Source organism: Neofelis nebulosa, chromosome 6 (assembly GCF_028018385.1).
Source record: "Neofelis nebulosa isolate mNeoNeb1 chromosome 6, mNeoNeb1.pri, whole genome shotgun sequence".
Lineage (NCBI taxonomy): Eukaryota > Metazoa > Chordata > Mammalia > Carnivora > Felidae > Neofelis > Neofelis nebulosa.
Window position 1 is genome coordinate 98,423,289 of NC_080787.1, and position 26,289 is coordinate 98,449,577.

The window sequence follows — 26,289 nt, forward strand, 5'->3', positions numbered from 1 at the left end:
TATATACCCTTTCTGAATATCTCCATCCTGATGATCCATGTGGGCATACCTTTATTTCAACATGCTGGAAATGTATCCCCTTCCTAAAATTACCTGCCATGATCTAGTCCAACTAGTCTCCCAAACTAGTAGTAACCTTACTCTGACTCCTTTCTCCCTTTCCCACCATCACATCTAATTAGTTATTAAATCATCCCAATTTATTGTTGGCTTTCCTCTCCATCCCCATTGTCACTGTCCCAAGTGGATTATTGTAACAGTCTTTTGCCACTCCATTTAATTCTGTGTTCTGCTTCCAGAACAACCTTCCCAAATATATATCAGAAGTTGTTAGTGCCCTAGATAAAACTTTCCCTATCTCCCCATTGCCTATGCAATAAGTGCCAAAAAACTTACTGTGATGAATAAGGCTCTTGATGGTTTGAACAGTGAACTCTTTTCTCTGATGGGAGCTTATTCTCCCTTCTGGGGGTCCACCACCTTCCTGAGTTGCCATTTGTTCCAGGTTGAATTTCCTTGGAAGCAGACTCTGAGACAGAGGTTGGAGTCCAAGAGTTTACACAGGGCGTGGTCTTGGCATCACCACCTCTAGATGAGAAGGGAAGAAAGTAGAAAGGGGCTGAGAGAGAAGTTGGGCTGACAAGTGGTATGTTGGAACTTGTGTGCTTGGAAATTGGCAAATGTTATAAATCAGGGCTTCCCCCTTCTCCAGAGAGCCCAGTTTAGCAGCTAACCTCTGACTGCAGTGCAGTCTCAGTCAAGGCTTCCTCAGCTAAATACACAAAGTGTGGATTGATGTGAGGGAGGTGAGGGAGCTGGACATCTATAGCCCTGTGTCATCAGTCATGGGATGTGGACTTCCCCTGGAAGGGGACATGACCTTAGGCAAACCCTCTTCAGCTGAGGCAATTCCAAGAGAGGGCTGGCAGCTAAAGGCTGTCTGTGGGCTCCCCCCACCCCCAGAAACAGGGAAGGCAAGTCCTTCAAAAGAAGCTTGCCTCGGGTTCCAAATGGCTTCCTGTTTGCAGCATTCTGGGCACTACTGGCTTTGCTGGGGTGGAAGCCACATGGCAGAGCAAGGCTCAAGTGTGAGATTGGCCTTTGGCTCTCATAGCCTGGCAGCTGTAACTAGTAAAGGAGTTTTTGACAAAGTCAGATGGCATCCCTGGTCTTCTCTCCATCCCTTGAGCTAAGAATTTAAGAATTACGGATTTTCACTCTCCTTTAGCAAGCTGTCCACCTCAACGTCCCCTAATTCATCCACTTTTTCATGCTCTTTTATGATGGTGGTTCTCAACTGGGGACGATTTTGCCCCTGAAGGGACATTTGGCAATGTCAGGAGACATTTTTATTTGTCACAGCTGTGGGAAGGGGTACTACTGGCATCTTGTGGGCAGAGCCAGGATGCTCCCAAACACCGTACAATGCACACACGGGACAGCCCTCACAACAAAGAATGATCCAGCCCTAAATGTCAATAGTGCTGAAGCTGAGAAACTGATCTATGGCAATACCACTCAATGGGCACTTCATGAGTGCCCCCTCATGACCCTGGGGGAACCGAGGAAATGCATTGTTTCACCTCTGCAGTTTCTGAGACATCACAGTTGCCCAGCAGCCCCTCCCCAATCTTTCAATCATGGCTGAATTGTTATTGCCTTTTACCTTGACCAGGCCAAGTAATCAATCTCAGATTCAGCCCTATTTCTCTGGGAATCTATTGCCTGCAGCTGTTCCCTTGTCGGTTAGGATGCTGTTGCAAGAAACATAAACCAAGTCGCCTTGACTTAAATAGAAAAGAAATTTATTGGGAGAGTATGGGGTAACTCACAGAAGCACCAAGGGGGCTGGATTCTGGTATCCCCGTTGAAATCAGGTAGCCCAATTCATCTGTATCCTAGCCACCTAAAATTAAACTACAAAGTCGTTCCAGTGAGGACACTTCCACTGGTTCCCTGAACATGGACTTGCAGAGTGTAAATTGGACAGAACGCTGCGACCCTGGTGTCAGGCCACTGCAGCCCCTCAGCCCCTCCACACTGGGTGCCCCTAATACTCCTCTTGCCGCTGCTGGAGAAAATACCCTACTGTTCCTACTTCTCCATGTCCCCTGTCAAGGGGACAGAGTGTCTGGGGCAGGTGTCTGCAAATGATGCTGTGAGAGTGATGATCTGGCAGTTTTAGCTGGGATGCTGGGAGGTGGCCTTCACCTGTGACCTGAACTTGTAAGGAGGGGAATTCCCCAGACACGAAAAGTGTTTAGGCGCTAGAAAGCAAAACGGTGATAACTTACAGGTGAAAATGGTGTTAATTCCTCCTGACATTTGTGTACACTTCTGGCCATTTTGTTGTGAACATCTCCAATAGTGAAAGCTTACATGTATATAGGTCTATTTTTGCCAATGTATCATCTCAGGTTAATTTATGGGTTTCTGACCCTGTCATAACTGCTCTTCATTACACACACACACACACACACACACACCTTGGTGTGATAGCCAAATTCCTCAGTATAAAAATAGGATGTCTCCTAAAGATCTTACCTTTATTATTCAAATCCATTTCAACATATGTTAGCGGTGCCAAAACAACACTGAAAATAGTTTCCTAATGAGATAAAAGTGGACAGCATGACTTTTCATTTCTGTCATTGATTGTGTGCTTTTCTCTTTTATGAAAGATAAATCCATGTGTAAAGCTACATCAAGGCAGAAAAACAAAGAGACTCTTTTAAAAAGTTCTTAGTTTTAGTTAACATTTTTTTTCTCATTGTCACTTGATGAATATTTCCACTCACCTTTTCTGACAACATCTGAGATGAAATGTTTTGTGCTTCAGAGATGAGCCAGTGATACCCTGATAGGGCTCTGCAAGAGTTTCTTGTTAGCCTGTCTTACAAAGTACCAGCATTGTCTAGAAGTCTCAGAAATTGCCAGTATGGTAGGGTAGTTCCTTTTTTAAAGGTGAGTTTAATGAGGCCTTCTGAAGGAACGATCCACCAGCAGGTCCATTTTGACTTTCACGTGAAGATAAGTGACAGCCAATTTGCCTGTCACTGTTAGAGATGTTTGGCTGTGTTGGTAAGAACGCATTTTTATAGGTTAACATACCCAAACACAGGATTGCTTTTTCGGTATTGCTCAAGGTGTCTTACCATACTGCCATCTATCATCTGTCCAGTTTTATAGATGGAGAAACTGACTTGTAGGAAAAGCAGACCACAGACTCAGAATTAAAGGTCAAAAGTTAAAAAACAGTGATCAAATAAAAAAACCCAGTGCTTTTCCATTTATAAAGACCAGTGCGGGATGGAAGAAGGGGAATCCCTATCAGTCAGAAGCTGGAGATCACAAGCCCCAGTTCAACTCATCAGAAGAGCAAACTTTCTTCAACTTCTTTTTAAATAAACTTATTTTAGAATAGATTTAGGTTTATAGAAAAGTTGCAAAGATAGTATAGAGAGTTCCTATATACCCCACACCTAGTTTCCCTTAATGTTAACATCTTATGATAGTATGGTATATTTATCAGAATTAATGAGCCAATGTGATATACTATTATTAATGAAAACCAATATATTTTATTCAAATTTCCTTAGTTTTTTAAAAATTGAGATATAATTGACACATAAGATTATATTAAGTTCAGGTGTACAGCATAATGATTTGATATTTGTATATATTGTGAAATGATTGCCATAATAAGTCTAGTTAATATTAACACACATAGATACAGATTTTTTTCTTGTGATGAGAACTTTTAAGATCTACTTTTTTAGCAACTTTCACATATACAATACAGTCTCATTAACCATGGTCATTATGCTGTATAAGACATGCCCATGACAATTATTTTATAAGCAGAAGTTTGTATGTACATTTTGACCAGTTTTACCCATTTCTCCCACCCTTTCCACCCCTGCCTCTGGTGACCATCAATCTGTTTTCTTATATCTATAAATTTGGCATTTTTTTTTGGTTTTGGTTTTTTTTAGGTTCTACATATGGGTGAGATCATATGGTATTTGCCTTTCTTTGATTTATTTCACTTAGCGTAATGCCCTCCATCTCTGTGGTCACAAATGGCAGGATTTTCTTCTGTCTTAAGGGTTGACTGATATTCCATTATGTATGTGTGTGCACATGTATGTATATATGTATGTATATATACATGTACATTTCATGTCTGTCTACTCTTCCTACAAGCGAGTTTTTCCATCCATAAAACTGGAGTGATGATATATGGCAGTGTGGAAAGATACCTTGAGCAGTAACGGAAAAACAATCCTGTGTGTGTATACATACACCACATTTTCTGTATGCATCCATACTTAGGTAGCTTCTATGTCTTGGCTATTGTAAATAATGCTGCAGTAAACATGGGGGAACATAGATATTTTGGTGTTTTCATTGCCTTCAGATAAATACTCAGAAGTGAAATTTCTGGATCATATGGTAGTTCTGTTATTGATTTTTTAGTTTGATCTAGTCCCACTGTTTTATTTTTGCTTTTGTTGCCTTTGCTTTTGGTTACAAATCCAAAAAGTCACTGCCAAGAATGTCAAGAGCTTACTGCCTCTGCTTTCTTCTAGGAGTTTAATGGTTTCAGGTCTTAATTTTTGTGTATGGTATAAAAAAGTGGTCCAGTTTAATTCTTTTGTATGTGGCAGTCCAGTTTTCCCAATACAATAGTATATTCTTGGCTCCTTTGTTATAAATTAATTGGCCATAGGTATGTGGGCTTATTTCTGGGCTCTCTATTTTGTTTCACTGATCCACTTGTCTGTTTTAGGCCAATACCATACTGTTTTTATTACTATAACCTTGTAAGATAGTTTGAAATCATGATGCCTCTAGCTTTGTTCTTTTTTTTTTCCCAAGATTTTTCAAGATCATATTCAGGGTCTTTTGTAGTTTCATACAAATTTTAGGATTATACATTCTATTTCTGTGAAAAATGCCATTGGGACTTTGATAGAAATTGCACTATATTTGTACATTGCTTTGGGTGGTATGGACATTTTAACATATTCATTCTTCTAATTCATAAGCATAGATTTTCTTTCTATTTATTTGTGTCTTTTTCAGTTTCTTTCATTAATGTCTTATAGTTTTCAGTGTATAGAGGTCTTTCACCTCTTTGGTTAAATATGTACCTAATTATTTTATTCATTTTGATTCAGTTGTAAGTGGGATTGTTTTCTTAATTTCTCTTTCTAATATTTTGTTATTAATGTATAAATACAACAGAGTTTTATATATTGATTTTGTATCTTGCAACTTTAATGAATTCATTTATTAGTTCTAATAGTTTTTTGGTGGAATCTTTAGAGTTTTTTTTTAATATATAATATCCTGTGACCTGCAAACAGTGACAGTATTTTAAAAAAAACTTATTTTTAAGTTTATTTATTTTTGACAGAGACAGAGTGTGAGCATGAGTTGGGGAGGGGCCAAGAGAGAGAGGGAGACACAGAATCCAAAGCAGGCTCCAGGCTCCAAGCTGTCAGCACAGAGCCTGACATGGGGCTTGAACTCACGAACTGTGAGATCATGACCTGAGCTGAAGTCAGACACATAGCCGACTGAGTCACCCAGGCGCCCCGACAGTTTTTTTTTTTTTAATGTTTACTTATTTTTGAGAGAGAGAGAGACAGAGTGTAAGCAGGGGGAGGGGCAGAGAGAGAGAGAGAGGGAGACACAGAATCCGAAGCAGGCTCCAGGTTCTGAGCCATCAGCACAGAGCCAGAGGCAGGGCTTGAACTCACGAACCACGAGATCATGACCTGAGCCAAAGTCAGATGTTTAACCGACTGAGCCACCCAGATGCCCCAAATAGTGACAGTTTTACTTCTTCCTTTCTGATTAGGATAACTTTGTTTCTTTCTCTTGCCTACTTGCTCTCGGTAAAGCTTCCAATAGTATGTTGAATAAAAGTGACAACAGTAGGCATTCTTGTCTTGTTCCTTTTCTAAGCTAAAAGCTTTTCATTGTTGAGTATAATGTTAGGCATGGGTTTGTCACATATAGCCTTTATTTTGTTGAGGTACGTTTCCTCTATACCCATTTTGTTGAGGGTTTTATCACAAATGGATGTTGAGTTTTATGAAATTCTTTTTCTATATTTATGATTTTTACCTTTCATTTTGTTAATGTGATGTAGCACGTTGATTGATTTGCAAATGGTGAACCATCCTTACATCACTGGAATAAATCCCACTTAATCGTGGTGTATGATTTCATTCTAGGTCATTGGATAGGTTCCTTGTTAAAGTTGCACAAAAAGAAAAAGGTTCCATTGAGCCAATAGATAGCAGTGATTGTGCCAGTGATAGTGAAAGTCATCCTACACAATAAACCTCCTCTCATCTCCCTCACACCAGCCACAAGGGTTTTCAAAGGTAAGTGCAGGTTTATTTTTCCTTATATTTTGTATTTTATTTATTATTTTATATTACAGTATTTTAATCATTTTTATATGAATGTTTTTGAGTTGTGGAACGAATCATCCGAGTTTCTATGATTTCTTATGGGGAAATTCGCTTTGATATACAAGTGCTTTGCATTACAAGCTTGTTTCTGTAATGAATTATGCTAGCAAACCAAGGTTTTGCTGTATTTGGAGAATCCATAGTGCAGATCCGATTGCACCATAGTTGTTAAGAATCAGGTATGCTGCATGCAGAAATGAATGGCCTCTGCCCTTCCCTTTCCCTGTATCTGCGCTTTTCTTTCCCATGTCCTTGCACAGCTCCTGCCTTACTCTTAGGTCTGTCCTCACAGAGCCCTCTCCTGATCACCAGACCTGAAATGGCCCCTACTTTCCTCTATGCCTGACCCTGGTTTAGGTTTTTTCATAACATTTATTCATTTATCACATTATAAAAATATGTGTTTTTTTTTTTTAAATTTTAATTGTCTGCTGCTGCCTCGCTGACCTCTGTGCTACAACATATGAGCCCAGTGGGAACCAGGAATCTATCTGCTTTGCTCACCACATTATCATTGAGTCGCTGCTTACTCAATTAAAATGTCTTGCTTCATTTTTGCAATATATAGCACTAGTGATTTGGTAGTGCAAACTACTTTTCAACTTTATTTTCATGAGAAGAAATTCAAGAAATTCATGTTTTTGTACTAATTTTTTTGTTTGAGAGTTCTTTTTGTATCTAAGTATATTTTCTTTTCAAGATTTTTTAAAGTTTATTTATTGAGAGAGAGAGAGAGAGAGAGAGAGAGAGAGAGAGGAAGGGACAGAGAGAGAGGGAGAGAGAGAATCCCAAGCAGGCTTTGTGGTGACAGCCCAGAGCCAGACACGGGGCTTCATCCCACGAACCTCGAGATCATGGCCTGAGCAGAAACCAAGAGTTGGCACAACCCACTCTTGGTTTAGATAGTTACATACAGGTGCACCTGTTATCTAACTATATTTTAAACATCGTACTAATTGATAAATATAGAAGACATATATCAGAGTTTCTCAGAGATTGGGATTTGGAATGCTTTCTTCTTCATGTTTTTTTCTATATTTTTTGTTTAAGAATTTTTTATTTTTAAGTAATCTCTACCCCTAACGTGGGACTCAAATTTACAACGCTGAGATTAGGAGTCACATGCTCTACTGACTGAGCCAGCCAGGTGCCTCTGTTTTATTTCTTGTTTTGTTTTATGTTTCAAATATTTATTTAGACCTTCAAACATTGTACATGATCTAAAATATTCGATTTTAATATTTTAAATATTAAATATTCAATTTTAACTTTATAGTAATTATATAAAAACCCCACTGTTCCTAAGGAGCCAGCTTGCAAAGGGCAGGGAATAAAAAGCCAGAAGGTGATATTAAGATGGTGCCTTATTCACCATATTCAAAAAGGAATGAAAATTACTTAAATATAAAAGAAATCTTATCTAAGAGGAAAATAAAGAATGACTTTTCTAAAAAGGAGACATGTTTAAACCATGTCTACCATAATAGTGGAGATGTAATACTGACCCTGATAATCATATCTTGTTCATTCTTTACCAAATTCTTTAGGCTTTTAAATGTCATTTTCTTGTATTAGTTTAACCAAAATCATGGTCAGTCCACCATCTGGACATTTTCATAGTGACGACACTTGGATGCATCTAATCAAAATTCAACAACTAACTGTTAATAAAGTAGAAATAAAGCCGCTCCACTGCTCATGCTCTGTTTCTGCCTCTCTCTCTCTCTCAAAAATAAACATTAAAATTAAAAAAATTTTTTCAAATGTTTATTTTTGAGAGAGAGTCAGAGCATGAGTGGCGGAGGGGCAGAGAGAGAGGGAAACACAGAATCCGAAGCAGGCTCCAGGCTCTGAGCTGTCAGCACAGAGCCCGATGCGCGGCTTGAACTCATGAACCGTGAGATCATGACCTGAGCCAAAGTAAGACATTTAACGACTGAGCCACCCAGGTGCCCCAAACAGTAAACATTTTAAAAATAACTGGTTTATTCTTTTTTTAAAAGTTTTTATTTTAATCACCCAGTACTCATCATGACAAGTGCGCTCCTTAATCCCCATCACGTATTTCACCCATCACCCACTCACCTTCCTTCTGGTAACCATCAATTTGTTCTCTGTAGTTGAGTCTCTTTCTTGATTCATCTCCCTCTTTTTTTTCTCTTTGCTCCTTTTTTTCATTTCTTAAATTCCACATATGTGTGAAATCGTATGGTATCTGTCTTTGTCTGATTGACTTATTTCACTTAGCATTAATATTCTCTAGCTCTATCCATGTTGTTGCAAATAGCAAGATTTCATTCTTTTATATACATATATATCACATCTTCTTGATCCATTCATCAATCAGTGGACACTTGGGCTGCTTCCATATCTTGGCTATTGTAAATAACAGGGGTGCATATAAACATAGGGGTGCATGTATCCCTTTTAATTACTGTTTTTATATTCCTTAGGTAAATACCCAGTAGTGTGATCGTTGGATCCTGGGGTAGTTCTATTTTTAACTTTTTGAAGAACCCCTGTACTATTTTCCAGAGTGGCTGCACCAGTTTACATTCCTACCAACAGTGTAAGAGGATTCCTTTTTCTCTACATCTCCACCAACACTTGTCTTTCTGGGTTTGATTTTAGGCATTCTGAGAGGTGTGAGGGGATATCTCATGGTGTTTTGATTTGCATTTCCCTGGCGATGAATGATGTTGAGCATCTTTTCATGTGTCTGTTGGCCACCTGTATGTCTTTTTTGGAGAAATGTCTGTTCGTGTCTTCTGCTCATTTTTTAATTGGATTATTTGGTTTTTTGGGTGTTGTTTTATAAGTACTTTGGGTATTTTGGATACTAACCCTTTATTGGATATGTCATTTGCAAATATCTTCTCCCATTCCATAGGCTGCCTTTTAGTTTTGTTGATTGTTTCCTTTGCTGTGAAGAAGGTTTTTATTCTGATGTAGTTCCAATAGTTTATTTTTGCTTTTGTTTCCCTTACCTCAGGGCATCTAGCCTAGAAAAAAGTTGCTATGGCCAATGTCAGTGAAATTACTGTCTGTGCTTTCTGCTAGGATTTTTATGGTTTCACATGTCACATTTAGGTCTTTAATACATTTTGAGTTTATTTTTGTGTATGATATAAGACAGTGGTCCAGTTTCATTCTTTTGCTTGTAGCTCTCAAGTTTTCCCAACTTCATTTGTTGAAATGAATGTCTTTTTGGAATTTCCATTGGATACTCTTTCCTGCTTCATCGAAGATCAGGTGACCATAGAGTTGAGGGTCCATTTCTGTGTCCTCTACTCTGCTCCATTGATTTACGTGTCTATTTTTGTGCTAGTACCATACTGTTTTGATTGCTACAACTTTGTAATATAACTTGAAGTCCAGATTGTGATGCCTTAACTTAGCTTTTCTTTTTCAAGATTGCTTTGGCTATTCAGGGTCTTTTGTAGTTCCATACAAATTTTAACATTTTTAAAAAGATTTTGTTTTAAAGTAATTTCTATGCCCAACGTGGGGCTCAGACTCGCAACCCTAAGATCAAGGCCCAACTGAGCCAGACAGGCACCGCCATGCAAATTTTAGGATTGTTTCTTCCAGTTCTGTGAAATATGCTGTTGCTGTTTTGATAGGGATTGCATTACATGGGTAGATTGCTTTGGGTGGTATAGACATTTAAACAAAATTTGTTCTTCCAATCCATGAGCATGGATCTTTCCATTTCTTTGGGTTGTCTTCAATTTCTTTCATCAGTGTTTTAGAGTTTTCAGAGTACGGGTCTTTCATCTCTTTGGTTAGGTTTATTCCTAGGTATCTTATTATTTTTGGTACAACTGTAAATGGGGTTCTTTTCTTAATTTCTCATGCAGATGTTTCATTATTGGTATATAGAAATGCAACAGATTTATGTGCATTGATTTTGTATCCTGATACTTTACTGAATTCATTTATCAGTTCTAGCCATTTTTTGATGAAGTCTTTTGGGTTTTCTCTATACATGGTATCATGTCATTTGCAAATAGTGGAAGTTTTAGTTCTTCCTTACTGATTTGGATACCTTTTATTTCCTTTTGTTGTCTGTTTGCTGTGCCTAGGACTTCTAATACTATGTTTAATAGAAGTGGTGAGAGTAGACACCCTTGTCTTGTTCCTGATCTTAGGGGAAAGGCTCTCAGTTTTTCCCCATTGACGATGATGTTAGTTGTGGATTTTTCATATTCGTTGGTTTATTCTTATCTGCTAAGAAATAATAGAGAGATGTGACAAGTTTAATAATTTCAATGTAGTATGAAATCTACAATGTATATTTAAATGTTCATTAAAGGAGCATGGCATATTGGTGAGTGCTGATTTCCATTTCATCTCTTTGGTTGGTTATCATTACAAATAATAACTTATTGGACATAAGTTATTTTTCTTATTACAGCTAGGAATTGGGATTACATGAACAGAATAGGAATAATAAGGGGTAAAGTTGATAGGAAAAAACTCAAATGAGATTAATTTATACTGTGAATCTCATAGTAAGAAATAAAGAATAAAACAAACTGGGCATTTCTAAGAAGTCTTAGAAATCACAGTCCATGCAGGCTGGTTCTATTGCTGCCTGTTAATAAGCTGGCCACTTTCTGAACTCAGATTGAGAAAGTCATTATTTTTCTTTGTTGGTTGTAATTCTGCTGATGCTGGTACTCTTATTATAGCAGTCCTGTAACTCAGTTGGCTAGGATTGATTTGTAGACTCTGGGTCTTTATTGATAACCTTTACTGACCTTGTCAGATTCACAGATCCTCATTATGACCAAAGTCCAAAGTGCTTCATGAAACAAAATGTTTTGGCACAAGCTTGTGATTCTGTGAACGCTGGCCTGAATAGAGTTGCCCTGCAATGAGAGACCATTGCTACCTAAACCAACAATTTTCCTTGAAAACCCAGCGTAAAATGTGCACATATATGTATTTGTTTCTTCTCCAGCAGGGCACATCTCGCTGCCTATTCCTGCATTCTCTGTACTCCAAGGAAATTAAAGCATGCCTTGAATTCTGATAATGACTGCATCAACACACACACAAAAAATGCTAAATTGTATCCATCTCAGTGTTGACACAGATTGAGGTCTTTTATAGCTTTTACAGCAAAATTGAATTCCTGCATAAAAAAATTGTTTCATGCAATAAACCTTTTACCTTTGGTTACTTCTCATTGAATTGAGAGAATTATGTTTTGAGAATATGAATGTGTTAGTGAAGAAGATAATGTTTTGAAACCCAGAGAAGCATCTTTTTATTGGTATTCATAAAAATCAAGTTCTTATTTCCTGGAAGAGCAAAGCAAATGATGGCATTCCCTGCAGTAACTTCATCAATTAGTTCATAAATTTCCTTGAGTATCCACCCACAGTGTGTAGAAGCCTACTTTACATGCTCTGGAGCATTAGAAGAAAAATACTGGAGGAGGTGTTTTGCCCCAAAGGATTGTAATTTTCCTTAATATTAAATGAGAAACATATAAGAACACAATGTTTGTGTGTACATACACACATATCTACGTTATCTATTTTCATCATCATCGTCATCATTATTGAACTTCTGCAGCTAAATACAGAGATTATAACCAGGGGTGCTGGTTGTGTTTAGGACAAAGGGGAAGAACTGGGTTGGAAAGTGCAGTTAACATAATTTTTAAAAGTCTCTGCTACTATTGTCATAGTCCTCTACTTCTTCCTTTTCAAGTCAATGCCTTAGTTTGACCATGTATCAGACTTTAAATAGACATAGGCGACTCTCCTACAGCAAGAGTAGAGAGAACTTGCAGCAGGAGAGTAACAAAGGACCCACTCAGACCTTCAGCGTTCCCCTTTTTATTTTACGAAGGACTGTAGTCTGGAGTTGACACTGGCAGAAGAATTTGTGATGTCTTTCAGTGTACCCACTATTTTTTTCCCAAGGTGTCTTACTAGTTGGGATCTAAAGACCAAGCTGATGTCTCAAGGAGGACCTCTGACACTTAGTGCAGAAGCCACTCCTGTTTTATAGAGCTGTCCACCAGGATACTTGTAGCTCTCCCCTGCCACCTAGACTTTCTTAGGAACATCCCAGGCTACCAGTACATTTTTCCAAACCTGGAGCCTTGAAAAAAAATAAGACCTTGAAAAATCTTTTCCTTCCAGTAGGCTTCTTGTTTCCTTATAAAAGTAACCACCCATTTAAAAAAACTTCAAGCTCTACATAGTAATAGCAGTGGAGGTGTGTGTGATGCCTTCAGATTCACCAAGACCTTACTAAACCAGAGGCATGTTAAACCTGCCCATCTACATCCTCTTCACCTCATACAAGACGTATAACTTAGGGAAGCTTAGGATCAAATTTAAAGCTGTCTGCTAAGTATTTTATCTGAAAATATTATGCAAAGTAATCACTTTTATGTATATATAGCCACATTTAACATCAAAACACTTTTTCAATTTTTGTTTAATCTCTCAAATACCTAAGTAAAATTGATAACTTACGAAAGGTCTCATGTTTACCCTATGGTTTTGCCTAAATCCTAGTCCATTGTCAATGTATTTAAGTTTGAAAAGGATGGAAGTGCTAATTGTCTTGGAAAAATTACAAAACAAGTGCTTTAGAAACTCATGGGAGTAATAAAAACTTCTGTTTGGAAAATATTCAAGGAAAACTTGATGGAAGAAAGTTTATTTTGAATTTTGCCATCACCTTGCGGACATATCTTTGATCTGTGCAATGCTTCTCCCTTCCCAGCCCTTCTGTATCCATTTCAAGATGGCAGTTTATGTGGAATTTTCAACAATGGTCAAAGGATGGATATAATGAAAGGTGTGGTGTTGAAAAAGTGCAGGTTGGGGATGCCTGGTTGGCTCAGTTGGTTAAGCATCCAACTCGTGATCTTGGTTCAGGTCATGATCTCACAGTTCGTGGGTTTGAGCCCCATGTAGGGCTCTGTGCTGATAGTGATGGCACAGACCCTGCTTGGGGTTCTGTCTTTCCTTCTCGGCCCCTCCCTTGATTGTGCTCTCTCTCTCTCTCCCTCAAAATTAATAAAGTTAAAAAAAAGTTTAGGTTGTATTTGTAGAAAGGATAGGATGTTTTAGCTGAAATATGTCAGGTTTATGGTGTCAGGTTAAAGGAGGGGTGACACTCAAGTATGAAGAGCACAGGTGATAAGACCTTTCAGATCATACAAGTCTTTGGGAGAAGAAAGACCCTTTCTCCCACCACAAAAAGCAGACTGCAGACTTCTCTGCCTGCTTCCATTAGAGTTTTTATTTTTTTTAATTGTTTTAAGGTTTATTTATTTTTGAGACAGAGAGAGACAGAGTGTGAGCGGGAAAGGGGCAGAGAGAGAGGGAGACACAGAATCCGAAGCAGGCTCCAGGCTCCGAGCCATTAGCACAGAGCCTGATGCGAGACTTGAGCTCACAAACTGTGAGATCATGACCTGAGCTGAAGTTGGATGCCCAACTGACTGAGCCGCCCAGGCACCCCTTTAATTTTTTTTCAGAGGGTGAGGATATCATTGTAAGTCTGTGGATTTTTAAAAAACATAGTATCATCAGCCACTGATAGGTATAAAATATCTCATTATTTTATAAGAGATTGCAAAATGGTGATATTCTAGTTCTATCATGTCTTTGTCATGTATTAACTTACAGAATGCCAATTTTATTTTTTTCTCCTTCATCCATTTGGTCACCCTATGAATTAACTAAGTTCCCTAGAAACCAAAGTTTGAGGCAAAGTTTGCATGCTAAAGTTTTATTGGCAGATGCAATTCAAGGGCAGCATGAGTGAAAGAAAAAGGGAAGCGAGGCAAGGAAGGAGGAAAAGCAAATGCAAAGAGGCATGTTACTGAGCTAGTCTAGCCTCACAGGGATATACAACTGGTTGTCTGGTCATATAGGACATCTTCCAGAGGTGTGAAGCATTACCTCTTGGAACAGTCCATAGGGAGGAGAGGAGGCAAATCTGTTTGCTGATGATTTCCCTTATCGTGTCTCTCATTGGTCAAAACTCAGAGTTCACTTCAAGAGCTGTCAATGCCCCTAACCTTGGAAGTTGAGCTATCAAACTGCTCAGGGCAGAGTTTGGGGAAGCCAGGTCCCATGCCTTAGTGTTTAACTCTATATCTGGGCCCAGAAGCAGATGGAGGAGGCAGCATCTTTATGCTCATGCTCTCAGGTTGACCCGGGCACTCGGTGCCCCACAGCAGAAGATATGGCAACCACATGCTCTGAGCCCAGCTCTTACCTCAGGGGAGGCTGAGACAGTTGCTGTGTTAGAGCAGGCAACAATGGTAATGGTGGGGATGTCCACTGAAGAAGGGCAAGGTGAGGTACAGGTGAGGCTGTGCAAATATGGGAAGGTGCATAAGCCCAGCTTTACATTCTCAGGAGTATACTTCATACAAAAACCAGTAGGATAAATGCTTGGCTTTTTCCCTTTCAGACCATCTTTTAGAATAGTGAATTGGTTCCATAGATCCTATGATTGATGAGGTAATCAATGAGGTTCTTAATTTTGTTTTCTTTTTTTTAATAAAAAATTTTAAGTTTATTTATTTATTTTTGAGAAAGGGAGAGCATGGGCAGGGGAGGGGCAGAGAGAGAGAGAGAGAGAGAGAGAGAATCCCAAACAGGCTCTGCACTGTTCAGCATGGAGTCCCATGTGGGGCTTGAACTCACTAACCTTCAGATCATGACCTGAGCCGAAACCAAGATCCAGACGCTTAACCAACTGAGCCACCCAGGCATCTCTATTTTCTTTTTTTTAAGGGTGGGTATATCATTACAAATCAATGGGTTTTTAAACTGCTTAATTGATTTATTTCAAACCATTGAAATTTATATTTCTCATAAATGCGTATTTTATAGGTGTCCAAATTGTCCCTCCTTGGCTAGTGAAAGCCGCTTCAAGTTGCTTCCTGATTCTTATTGACTTGCCTCCAAAAGTCTTTGAGAGTTCTCTTGCTCTTTGGTATGACAGGATATCTTATACACTTCCTGTCTCAGACCTGGAAATCAGCCATTTCTGCTCTGGTTCATTTTGGTGGGAGTGGTATTAAGAACCCAGATCTGGGCACTGAGGGTAAAGTAGGAGAATACTGAAGGTAAATCCAAGTGTTAGGAAGATTCTATTAAACATTTCAAAGAATAGAAAAAATAAATTCTCAACAGGAAAATTAAAATTTTGACAAGTGCATATAATGGAAATGGATCTATATTTTAAATCTAGCAGAAAATTCAAATTTTTCCTTGAGTGAATTGGCAGACTCCTATTTAAAAACTCCTTAAGGAACACCTTTCATTCAAATGATCAATCATTATTTTGGTACCTTCTGTTTGCAAATTATTTAGGCCCTTTGAGTGCTTCTAGGTTCTTTAAAAGCGTTCATGGGTCCTGAGGATGGGAGCTGGCAAACAGCCAGGAATCTGTGTACATATGTTTTACAAGGAAGCTTAGTTAAGTATAATAGTAAGTATAAATGGGCCCGAGGAGAGTGGGGTGGAAGAGAAAATTGATTTATTTAGCAAACAGCCACTTACCTTCCATGTGGCTGGGCTCTGCCATGGAGAGTTCAAAGGTAAATTTATCTATCTATTTATTTATTTTTATTATTATTTATATTTATTTTATTTTAATTTAATTCCAGTATAGTTAACATACAGTATTATATTAGTTTCAGGTGTACAATCTAGTGACTCAAAAATTCCACGCACCATCCAGTGCTCATCATAACAAGTGTCCTCCTTAATCCCCATCATCTATTTCCCCTGTCCCTCCCCTTGCCAACCTCCCCTCTGGTAACCATTATTTTGTTATCTAAGAGTCTGTTTCTTGGTTTGCCTCCTTTTTTATCCTTTGCTCATTTGTTTTGTTTCTCAAAGGTAAATTTAAATATAAGGTTTATCCCTCTACATATTTCTAGATAATTTGAAAGTAAGAGAAGAAAATAATTAAAATACTGCATCCTGTGACGAGATGGACCTGGGGTAAGGCTTCTGGGAGAAAGAAGCATTGAATTTGGTCTTGAAGAGTGACTCCCCAGGTAGAGAAGCCTGTTATTCTGGAAAACAGAGCACTCAAGCTATAAGAAAAAGCACATGTCAAGCCAAAGAAAAGGGGCAAGAGAATATCCCAAAGGAATGGCAAAACATTTTGTGCAGGGTGTGTGAAGCAGGCCTGTGAAGAGGAGGCGAGCAAGGGTGGGCAGCCTGGAGACGCCTTAAGTAGTCAGATTGACACTGGGGTCATATGTGCCGAGCCATTTGAGAAGTAGATCAGATTGAGTTCACGTGGGAAATATCATTTACGAATGTGATTCTATTATTTCCTTCGTAGATAAGATGTTGATCTTGAAACAGCTTTGGAGCTTAGATGGACAGGGCAAAGACCACCGCGTTCTGAACAAGCCAGTGGACACTGCGAGGACAGGGGTTCGGGCTGGCAGTGTGGGGAATGAAGTTGGGAGGTATGTGCTCCAGACAGCCATTAGGTTCCCAGACCTTTCTTTACTGTAGCTCCCATCTCATCCACTGTAGCTCCTCTCTTGACTTCCAGTCTCGACTCCCGAGTGACTTTTCATTAGGAACTCTCTTTTCCAGTTCCTGACTTTGCTGGTGATTTTCGAGTGGCCGAATCTTCTAGGACAAGGATCACTAGTTACTAGTGCAAGCCGTCTTTGGGTCCTGAACTCTCCTCACCTGGTAGATCTTTGAGCTGATAAGAGTACAGACCTATAGCAGGGTTTTAAGATGGATCCCTTTGAGGATAGGAACTCTCATGAAAAGCTGAATTTAAGGTCTGACAAATAAGGCTCTGTGGACAGTGTCACACTATTTGCATTCGGATAATCTAAGTCTCATAATAAAGACACTCCAAAATAGCATGAATTTAATGAAACAGTATCAATAATAATAATAATAATAATAGTTTTTTAATGTTTATTTGTGTGTGAGAGAGAGACAGAGGAGAGAGACAGAGTGCAAGTGGGGAGGGGCAGAGAGAGAGAGGGAGACACAGAGTCCGAAACAGGTTCCAGTTTCCGAGCTGTCAGCACAGAGCCTGATGCGGGGATCGAACTCACAAACCGTGAGATCATGACCTGAGCCGAAGTCGGACGCTTCACCAACTGAGCCACTCAGGCACCTCACTAGTTTTTTTTTTTTTTTTAAGTTTCTTTCTCTCACCTAGTCATTTCAAAGTGAGTGTGGCAGGTCAGTGTGCTAACTTTGTTCCTCTGAGGACCCAGGCTGGTTCCAAGTCATGGCTCTGCCATCTCCTGGCTGATATGCCTTCAGCTTCAGTGTGCATAGGAAGTCCCCAAGGATTTTGTTAAAATGCAGATTATATTTTAGAAGGTCTGGCGTGGGACCTGAGATTCTGCATTTCTAACAGTTCCCTGATGATGCAGTGCTACTGTTCTCTGACCTCCTTGGGGTAGCAAGACCCTCGGGCGTTAGTATTGCCTACATTGTCAAAGCTGAGCCACTGACACATCCAGGGTCTGCCCCACAGGAAAGGGAGAGGCAGGGTGGCAGAGGTCCCTTTGATGACTTGGAGGTGGAACATATCACATCTGCTCACATTCCTTGGGTGAAATCTCCATTACATAGCCACACTTCACTGCAAGAACATCGGGAAGTGTAATCTTGCTGGGCAGCCATGTGCGCAGCTACAATGCTATTACTTTTGAAGAATAAGGAGCAGATGTTGGCAGACAGCTCCCAGTCCTTGTCATATTACTCTATCTCAAGTTCCCTTGTGCACCTCCCAGAGACCTAGGAAGGTGAGGCTTACTCAGAGAGGTGTCCAGGACACTTTCCAGACCTGCACTTCACAGCATTCTTTCTTTCAGCACCTTCTCGAATCCTCTGGAATTTCCTGAGTACAGAGGTGGTCTCTTTGGGAGAGAATGCATGAACAGACTTTCTTTCTACTTTCATGACTTGGAAAGTGAACAAAATGACCAGATTATACTTCAAGATCGACGTGTTTAATGCTTCCTGTTTTGGCGAGAATAAATCGATGCTTCAAACCCAGTATCACATCATCCCAGCAAAGACAGTCTTGCTGGGCTGGATCAACTGTGCCTGCAGGTTTTCCCATCCAGTGAGTGAGATAAAATAATAAATGAGTCCAGGCCGTTGGCAAGATGCACAGGCAGTCTGAGAATGAATCATAATCACAGTACATTTACAATAAAGCCCCAGTTTATATGCAGACAGACAACATTAGATGGTCAAATAGCTCAAGGATGAAAATGAAAATTGAATGAAAAACTTATTGTTTATGAGGGATGATATTTGTCCTACTATTTTTATTTACCTGATTGAAAAGTGTCCAGCTTATTCACTGAAGGAAAATTTCATTTCCTGATACTCTTCTCAATACTCGAGCAAATGAAATAGAATTAACTAAAAATGGAATGATATAATCTGCTTTAGCCAAAAGGCTAGAAGGGCAAGGAATGATTGAGTAAGCACTCCATGGCTGCTCTAATATGTCCCGAATAAATGAATGTGTAGGGAGAGATACTAAGCGACTCTCTGAAAAAAAAAATTAAATATGTATATTATCCCCTCAAAGTACAGACCAAGGGAACAATGAGCCTTTAGTTGGATTTTCTCCCCAGCATGGTATTTCTATGCTGTCTTTCACTGAAATAAAAAAATCTCAAAATAAGAAGAAACCCTGAAATATTCCTTTTGAAATCAAATAAGGCTATTGCATGCTTGCATTAGCCCCAACAGTTGCTTCCAATTATTGTGACCAAATTGTCTCATCTGCGTTTTTTAGAGAAACAATATTTATATTTCAGGAGGAAAACTGAGAATTGAATCATTTTATGTAGATGTTTGGGACCGCAGCAGCAGTCTAGAAGAGATGGAAGAATTCTCCCTAGATTATGAGTCAAAGGATGCAGATTTAAATCCCAGCCACTTTGTTTTCAAGTAATCATGATAATGATGACAATAGCAACAAAGAAGATGCTGATGACAAGGACAATAGCCGGCATCTGTAAAGCCCTTACTGACGACATGGCACATTGTTCAAAAGCTTTTATGTTGACACATGAATTGTCCTAGAAGCTCTTTGAGGCAAGTAATATTATAATCCCCACTTTACAGATGAGAAAAAATGAGGCAGAGATGCTACTAACCGCCCCACCCCCTCCGCCCAAGGTCCTATAGCTAGTATAGCAGACAATGTTCACCCAAAACCTGTTTCTTCCTCCTGGACACAAAGCCAACCTGACATTTCCCAGCCTCTTTGGCACTAAGAGCAGCCCCTGGACCAAGTACCAGCTGATGGAATAGGAGAGATGTGTGCCATTTTTAGAAGCTGGTGTGCCCCCCCCCGCCCCCCGCCATGCACCTGTCGCTGGCTAGATGAAGATGATGATGAGGCACTGGGGGGTAGCAGAGCCATGGGTGGAAGGGGTCTAGGTTCCTGAATCACTCCCATCAATCAGGAACAGGCTCCTTGGAGAATAACATAGATGAAAAACAAACCTATACTTTGTTTGAACTGTTATACTTTCAGGGGTCTACCTGTTACCATGGGATAGCCAGCACTAGCTAACACTGCAGGAAGTGGTAGAATCTGAATTTGAATTCAGGTAATCTGGCTGCAGAGTCTACCTTGGTTCTATCACTTAACCTACATCTCTGTTTGAAAAATGGCAATGACTGTTACAAGCCTTTTCTCCAGGCTTCTAAGCTGACATCCTGAGGTCTTCAGAAGAAGACTGAATTCTGTAGAGTTTCTGAGACAATCTAGGACAGGGTAAGAGGTGCCCAGTGAGGTGTTCTGCATTCTACCCAGAGTCAGAGGCTGGCCATAGCTAGGGCCATGATACTTTCTCTCTCTGGGGACCTTAGTCATCCATCAACTGGGCTTCTCTGTAGGCTCTAGGATGTTCTTCCTGCTATTCCTCGTCTCCAGATGAGATGTCTTCTGGCCCAGGCCAGATGCAGCATATCTCTTCTCTGTAATGTGTGCCATGGTTTTCACTTGACGGGGTTTGCGTGTTACATGGCCAGTTCAGGGGCACCTGGGTGGCTCAGTCGGTTGAGCGTCTGACTTCGGCTCAGGCCATGATCTCGCAGTTCTCGAGTTTAAGCCCCACATGGGGCTCGCTGCTGTTAGCACAGAGCCTGGTTTGGATCCTGTCTCCCTCTCTCTGCCCCTGCTTCACTTGTGCTCTCTCTCTCTCAAAAATAAATAAACATTAAAAACAAATTTTAAATGCTACGTTTCCTAACTCCAGTCCCTCCCACTATAGCTTTTTCCTATCTCCCACTTGTCTGCTGCTGAGAGCCCAGTGTAGCATAAGCCAACTTGCCTGGCTTTTCACCCTAACAGTATTTGTCCTGCCTACATGGAAGGGTTATTATAAGGATGATTGTAGGTATACAAAGGTATATATTTGTGTTGCAAATATATAGCATGAAGTTAGTAACATGTTTAAATCTTTAAATTTCATGTAAAAGAGGCAATTTTATTTTTTCAAATAGATATTATTTGAAGAAATCACCCAAATATATTTTAAATTATAGTTTTTAAAATTTGATTTTGCAGGTAAAATTAATCAAATACACTATGTGTTACATGAGCATTTTAGAAAGAAGTGAAGTGAAAACTGAATATGATGTTGGAGTATAAAAGTAATTACCAAAGATCACAATTGGAAAGTGTTAATAACTGAAAATAACACATTCACCGACAATTCTTAATGGCAAAGACTGCTGGTTCCTTTGTGGTTTCTTTTATGCTGAATTATGGCACTGAAGCAAACAGTTAATTACAAAAGGCGGAGATGAAATCTTCTCGACACAGACCTATAACTCTTGGTTGCTTATCTTTGGCAGATGCTGTCCTGGGGCATCATAGGTTCTACCCATGGGGTTGAAAGTATTTCTATATACTCACTTTAGTTCATGAGGAAAGAGCTGTTTTCTATATCCACTCATTCTGGTTGATTTTCAGGAATCAGGTTTCAGCTTCCAGGTAAAGCAAATTCAGAATGAATAAAGTAGAAACACCAAGATGGAGAGGGTGCTTTTTATAATATATTATATATAGCAACACTTTATTTATATAATAAGTGTATTAAATATTATAACATATCAGATATATTTTTATTTTGGAGCATTTCTTGATTTATAGAAAATTGCAAATATAGAACAGGGAGTTCCTATATACTCTTCATTTGCTTCCCCTGATGTTAACATCTTACATAATCTATGATATATTTGTCAAACTAAGAAATTAACATTGGAATACTCTTAACAAAACTGCAGACCTTATTCAGATTTAACAAGCTTTCCCACTACTATCCCTTGTCTGGTCCAGGATCCCGTCCAAGATGTCCTATTGCATCTGGTTGTCATGTCTCCCTGATCTCCTTTGGTCTGGGACAGTTTCTGTCTTTCTTTGTTTATCTTGGCCTTGATAGTTTTGAAGAGTACTGGTCAGGCATTTTATAGATTGCACCTCAGTTTGTGGTTTGTCTGATGTTTCCTCATGACTAGACTGGGATTAAGGGTTTGGGGGACAAATATAAGAGGGAAAGTGTCATTCTCATCACATCATATCAGAGAGTACACATGATGAATTTGGCTTATCATGAGTGATATTAACCTTGACCACCTGGCCAGGGTCATATTTGCTAGTTTGTTCCTCTGTTAAGTTATTTCCCCCACCATGCCATGGTCTTGTCCTTTGGAAGCACATAGAGATGGGAATTGGAGGTGTGGGGGAAAGAAGATTAAGCTTTATTTACTTGAGGCTGGAGTATCTGTATACATTATCTTCCTTTGTAAGGGACATTTTAAGGAAGATTTGTCTGTTCTCCTACATTTATTTCCTCAATCACTTATTTTTATCAGTATGGACCCATGGATATTTATGTTACACTTTGGGTTATAATCCAATGTCATGTTATTGATTTCGTTGCTGAGATTACTGCAGCTTTGTCCACTAGGAGCTCTCCTAGATTCATTCTTGAGTCCCTTTAACATGCCCTGTCTTTTAAATTTGTATTTTTTGAGCACTTCCTTCCTTTCTGGCACTGAAAGATTCTTCCCATTGATCTTGAATTTTCATTGCCTAAAATCAGCTATTATTTTAAGAAACCCTGGTTGCTTTTATTGGAGAATCATGTCTTATATTTAATAGTACTCTAGGGGCACCTGGGTGTCTCAGTCGGTTAAGTGTCTGACTTTGGCTCATGTCATGATCTCACAGCTGGCGGGTTCGAGCCCCACATCAGGATCTGTGCTGACAGCTCAGAACCTGGAGCTTACTTAGCATTCTGTGTCCCCTTCTCTCTCTTCCCCTCCCCCACTCATGCTCTCTCTCTCTCTCTCTCTCAAAAATAAATAAAACATTTTAAAAAATTAAAAAAAAATAATAGTACTCCAGATGCTTTAACAGTGTTCTCTACAGAGAAAACCTTGGCCCAAAGTGGGTCCACCTTGGGCCCAGACTGGGAATTAAAACACAGTACTATTAAGTGGCCCTCCAAGGGGCTAGTGGGCATGGTTCCACAGGATTTGAATTGTGTGTGAGGTATCAGAGACACCTCTTCTTGGCCTCTTAGAATTGATGCGGAGAAATGCGAATTCTTTTTGCCCAGGCTCTCAACAGGAATTAGGATGCCAAAGATAAATAAATCTAAATCAAATATGCCTTTGTGGTTGTTATCTGTGATTGTTAGTCTTCCAGAATTAATCTTAATGCCACTATCCCAATACTTGTTTCAGTTAGAAATCTCTTTTCTCAGACATAAATTGTTGTTGGAAGTTGTCTGTGGATGTTATAAACAAAAAACAGACTGGAGATATCCTGTGGAGATTATATATTAGAGAAAGGTTGAGAAATAGTGAATTGTCGGCTAGTAGCAGAGAGATGATATTGAAGAAAAATTGCTGACTGATACTAATAAGTAAATGACTTTGGTCACAATGTTCCTTAAAAAAAGTCAAGTTTACTATTTTTGTAGCAGGGTAACCTATTGATATATAATTTTTATGCTTTATTCATACTGTTGTAGAAGAGTCAAATAATAAAGGACTAATTCCCACTCACTCTTCTCTGATACTGTGATATAATAAGAAATATGTATTTGGTCCTTGTCCTCAGTTCCTGGCACAGAACTCCTAAAATATTTAGAATTTCCTGAGTGATAGGGATGAAAGGAGCATCTTTGTTTTCACAATAAGCCCCTTTCAGCCATACCTGTTTATGCTAAGAGCTGACTCCTTGAGGATGAGGGCTGGTTCTCAGAGGTGCCAGCCATGCCATTAGAGGGTTAGAACCTTCAGCCGCACCCCCTGAGGACGGGAGAGGAGCCAGAGAGCACCTTCATCACCAATAGCCAAAGATTTCATCAATCGTGTTTACGTAATGAAGCCTTCATTAAAACTTTAAGTGATGGCGGCGGGGGGTGAGGGGGGCAGGGTGCAGTGGGTGTGTGCCTGGGTGACTCATTCGGTTAAACGCCTGCTCAGGTAGTGATCTCATGGTTGTGGTCCCGGGTCAGACTCCAACAGAGGCTGCTTGGGATCCTCAGTCTCCCTCTCTCTGCGCATTCTCCATTTGCACTCTTTCTCAAAAACAAAAAATAAATAAATAAAAATAAAAGACTTTAAGTGATGGGGTTCAGAGAGCTTCCAGGTCAGTAAACAAACACATCATGTGTTGAGAGGCTGACACACCCAAGTTCACAGGGATAGAAGCTTCTGTGCTCTGGACTCTTCTGGACCTTGTTCTAGGTACCTCTTTATTTGGTTGTTTATCCATAAATCTTGATACTAAACCAGTCATACTAAGTAAAATGTTTCCCTAATTCCCGTGAACCATTACATAGCAAATTATCTAATCTAAGGAGGAGATTGTGCGAATGAACCTCTGATTTGTAGCCAAGTCAGTCAGAAGCTTGGAGGCCCAGGACTTGCGAGTAGCATCTAAAATGGTGGCACTCTTATAGGACTGAGCCCTTGATATATAGGGTCTGATGCTAACTTTTGGCAGTCAGTGTCAGAATTAAATTACATTTTAGGACACCCAATTAGGGTCCAGAGAGTTGAAAAATTGGTTGGTGTGGGTAAACATCCCGTATTTTTGGTGTCAAATGTATTGTGAATAGAGAAATGGTTTTTCTTTTATCCCCATTTATTCTCTCTCTGCTTTCTTAACACACACACACACACACACACACACCCTCACCCCCATACATTAGATATTAGATCTTTGCCCTGGTGCTCTGGGATCCATAGCCCCTGGGAAGAATTAAATTATTAGAAACTGGGGCCCAAACTCTGAGGAGTAAGGATTTCAACTAATTGTCTGAAAAACGGAGAAAGGAAAGGACTGGGATGGAATCTCTAGAAACTATATTATCCTGGAGTTGTCTGAACTGTGATGCCTGGGATGTGAGGGGGTGGAGTGGAATGTCCATACCTGAGCTTGTGGGCAGCAGGAAGCACCACTGAAAGGGACACCACTGAAGAGTGCCTGGGCCCCAGGAAAGGAAGCAATAGCGAAATAGCAGCCACATACTGAGAGCTTCTTGCAGGGCTCTTCCATAATTCTAGGAAGAGCAAAGAACCTTGAAAATGATGACAGTATATATCAGCCTTGGTGAATGATGGATGTGGGCCAGAATTGCTTTGATTTGAAAAGTAAGGACAAATTACAGCATCTGAACTGGAAGAATGGCTATCATGACTCACAGGATTCAGCTCATAGTTGTACTGATGACTATGATTTACTACAGTGAAAGGATACCAAACGCAATCAGCAAAGGGGAAAAGTACATGGGGGAAAATCCAAGGAGACCAGGTGCAAGATTCTCAGGGTCCTCTCCCAGGGGAGCCGCATAGCATGTGCTTAATTCTCCCAACCATGAGTTATGACAACACATGTGAATGCTGCAAACCAGGGAGGCTCATCAGAGACCCAGCATCCAGGGTTTTTACTGGGAACACCCTCTGCTTGGCAGATGCCAAAATCCAGACTCCCAGAAGGAAAATATGTGTTTGCCATAAACCACATTGTTTATACAAATAGTTCAGACAGAGTGAGACACTCTTATCAGCTAATGGTGGGAGCCCTTCTAAAATCGAATGTCTCAGACACTAGACGAGGGTCAAATTAGCAGGCCTTTTAAAAAAATAGTATTAGGCATCGTATATTAACTTCTTTCTGTACAGCATGATTTAGATTCTGTTTGGACAGAACAAGTTGATAGAAGAATCTTTGCATAACTCTCTCTCCTCTTTGGAATATATGGATACCATTGGTGGTTTTGACTGGCCTTTTGTCTCAATTGTCCCTTCAGAATTTTTAATTTAGGGAAGTCTCTGGGTGACAATACAGAGAGGGTAACCTCACTGAAAGAAGATTTTTTTTCCTTACAGTTCCTAAGAGGAGGACATGTAAGGGCATGCCATGCCTGGCAAGCCCACGTGGGAAAGCACCAGGTAGGGTTGGGAGGCAGAAGGAGTGAAAAGAAAGCACGGTACAGAGCCCTTTTTTTGTTTCCTGTAGGAAAGACAAGGTAGGGTAGGAGGAACAGTTTAGAATTAGCTAGTGTGGGTAATCTCAGTGGGCTCTGGGCTATATGGGTTGTCTCTGGTATTCTGATACCTGGCCCTGGGATGATTTAGGGAAGAGGAAGTATTGGCTTGGTGTGTGAGTTAGATAAAGGGGGTGGTTGGGAATATGGACTTGGAATTGGTTGGTTTGTATATGAAAAGCATGTTTGCAGGTGAGTTATTTA

At 39.7% G+C, this 26,289-nt stretch overlaps 1 long non-coding RNA gene across 4 annotated transcripts in view; it reads left to right on the forward strand.

Annotated features, from left to right (window-relative positions):
* Nucleotides 1-26,289, forward strand: part of LOC131514618 (uncharacterized) — a 197,480-nt gene that overhangs the window by 57,349 nt on the left and 113,842 nt on the right. For all 4 annotated transcript variants that reach the window (XR_009263166.1, XR_009263168.1, XR_009263165.1 and 1 more), the window contains one exon: nt 6,249-6,401. This is a non-coding gene — a long non-coding RNA (uncharacterized LOC131514618). The remainder of the gene's footprint in view (nt 1-6,248; nt 6,402-26,289) is intronic.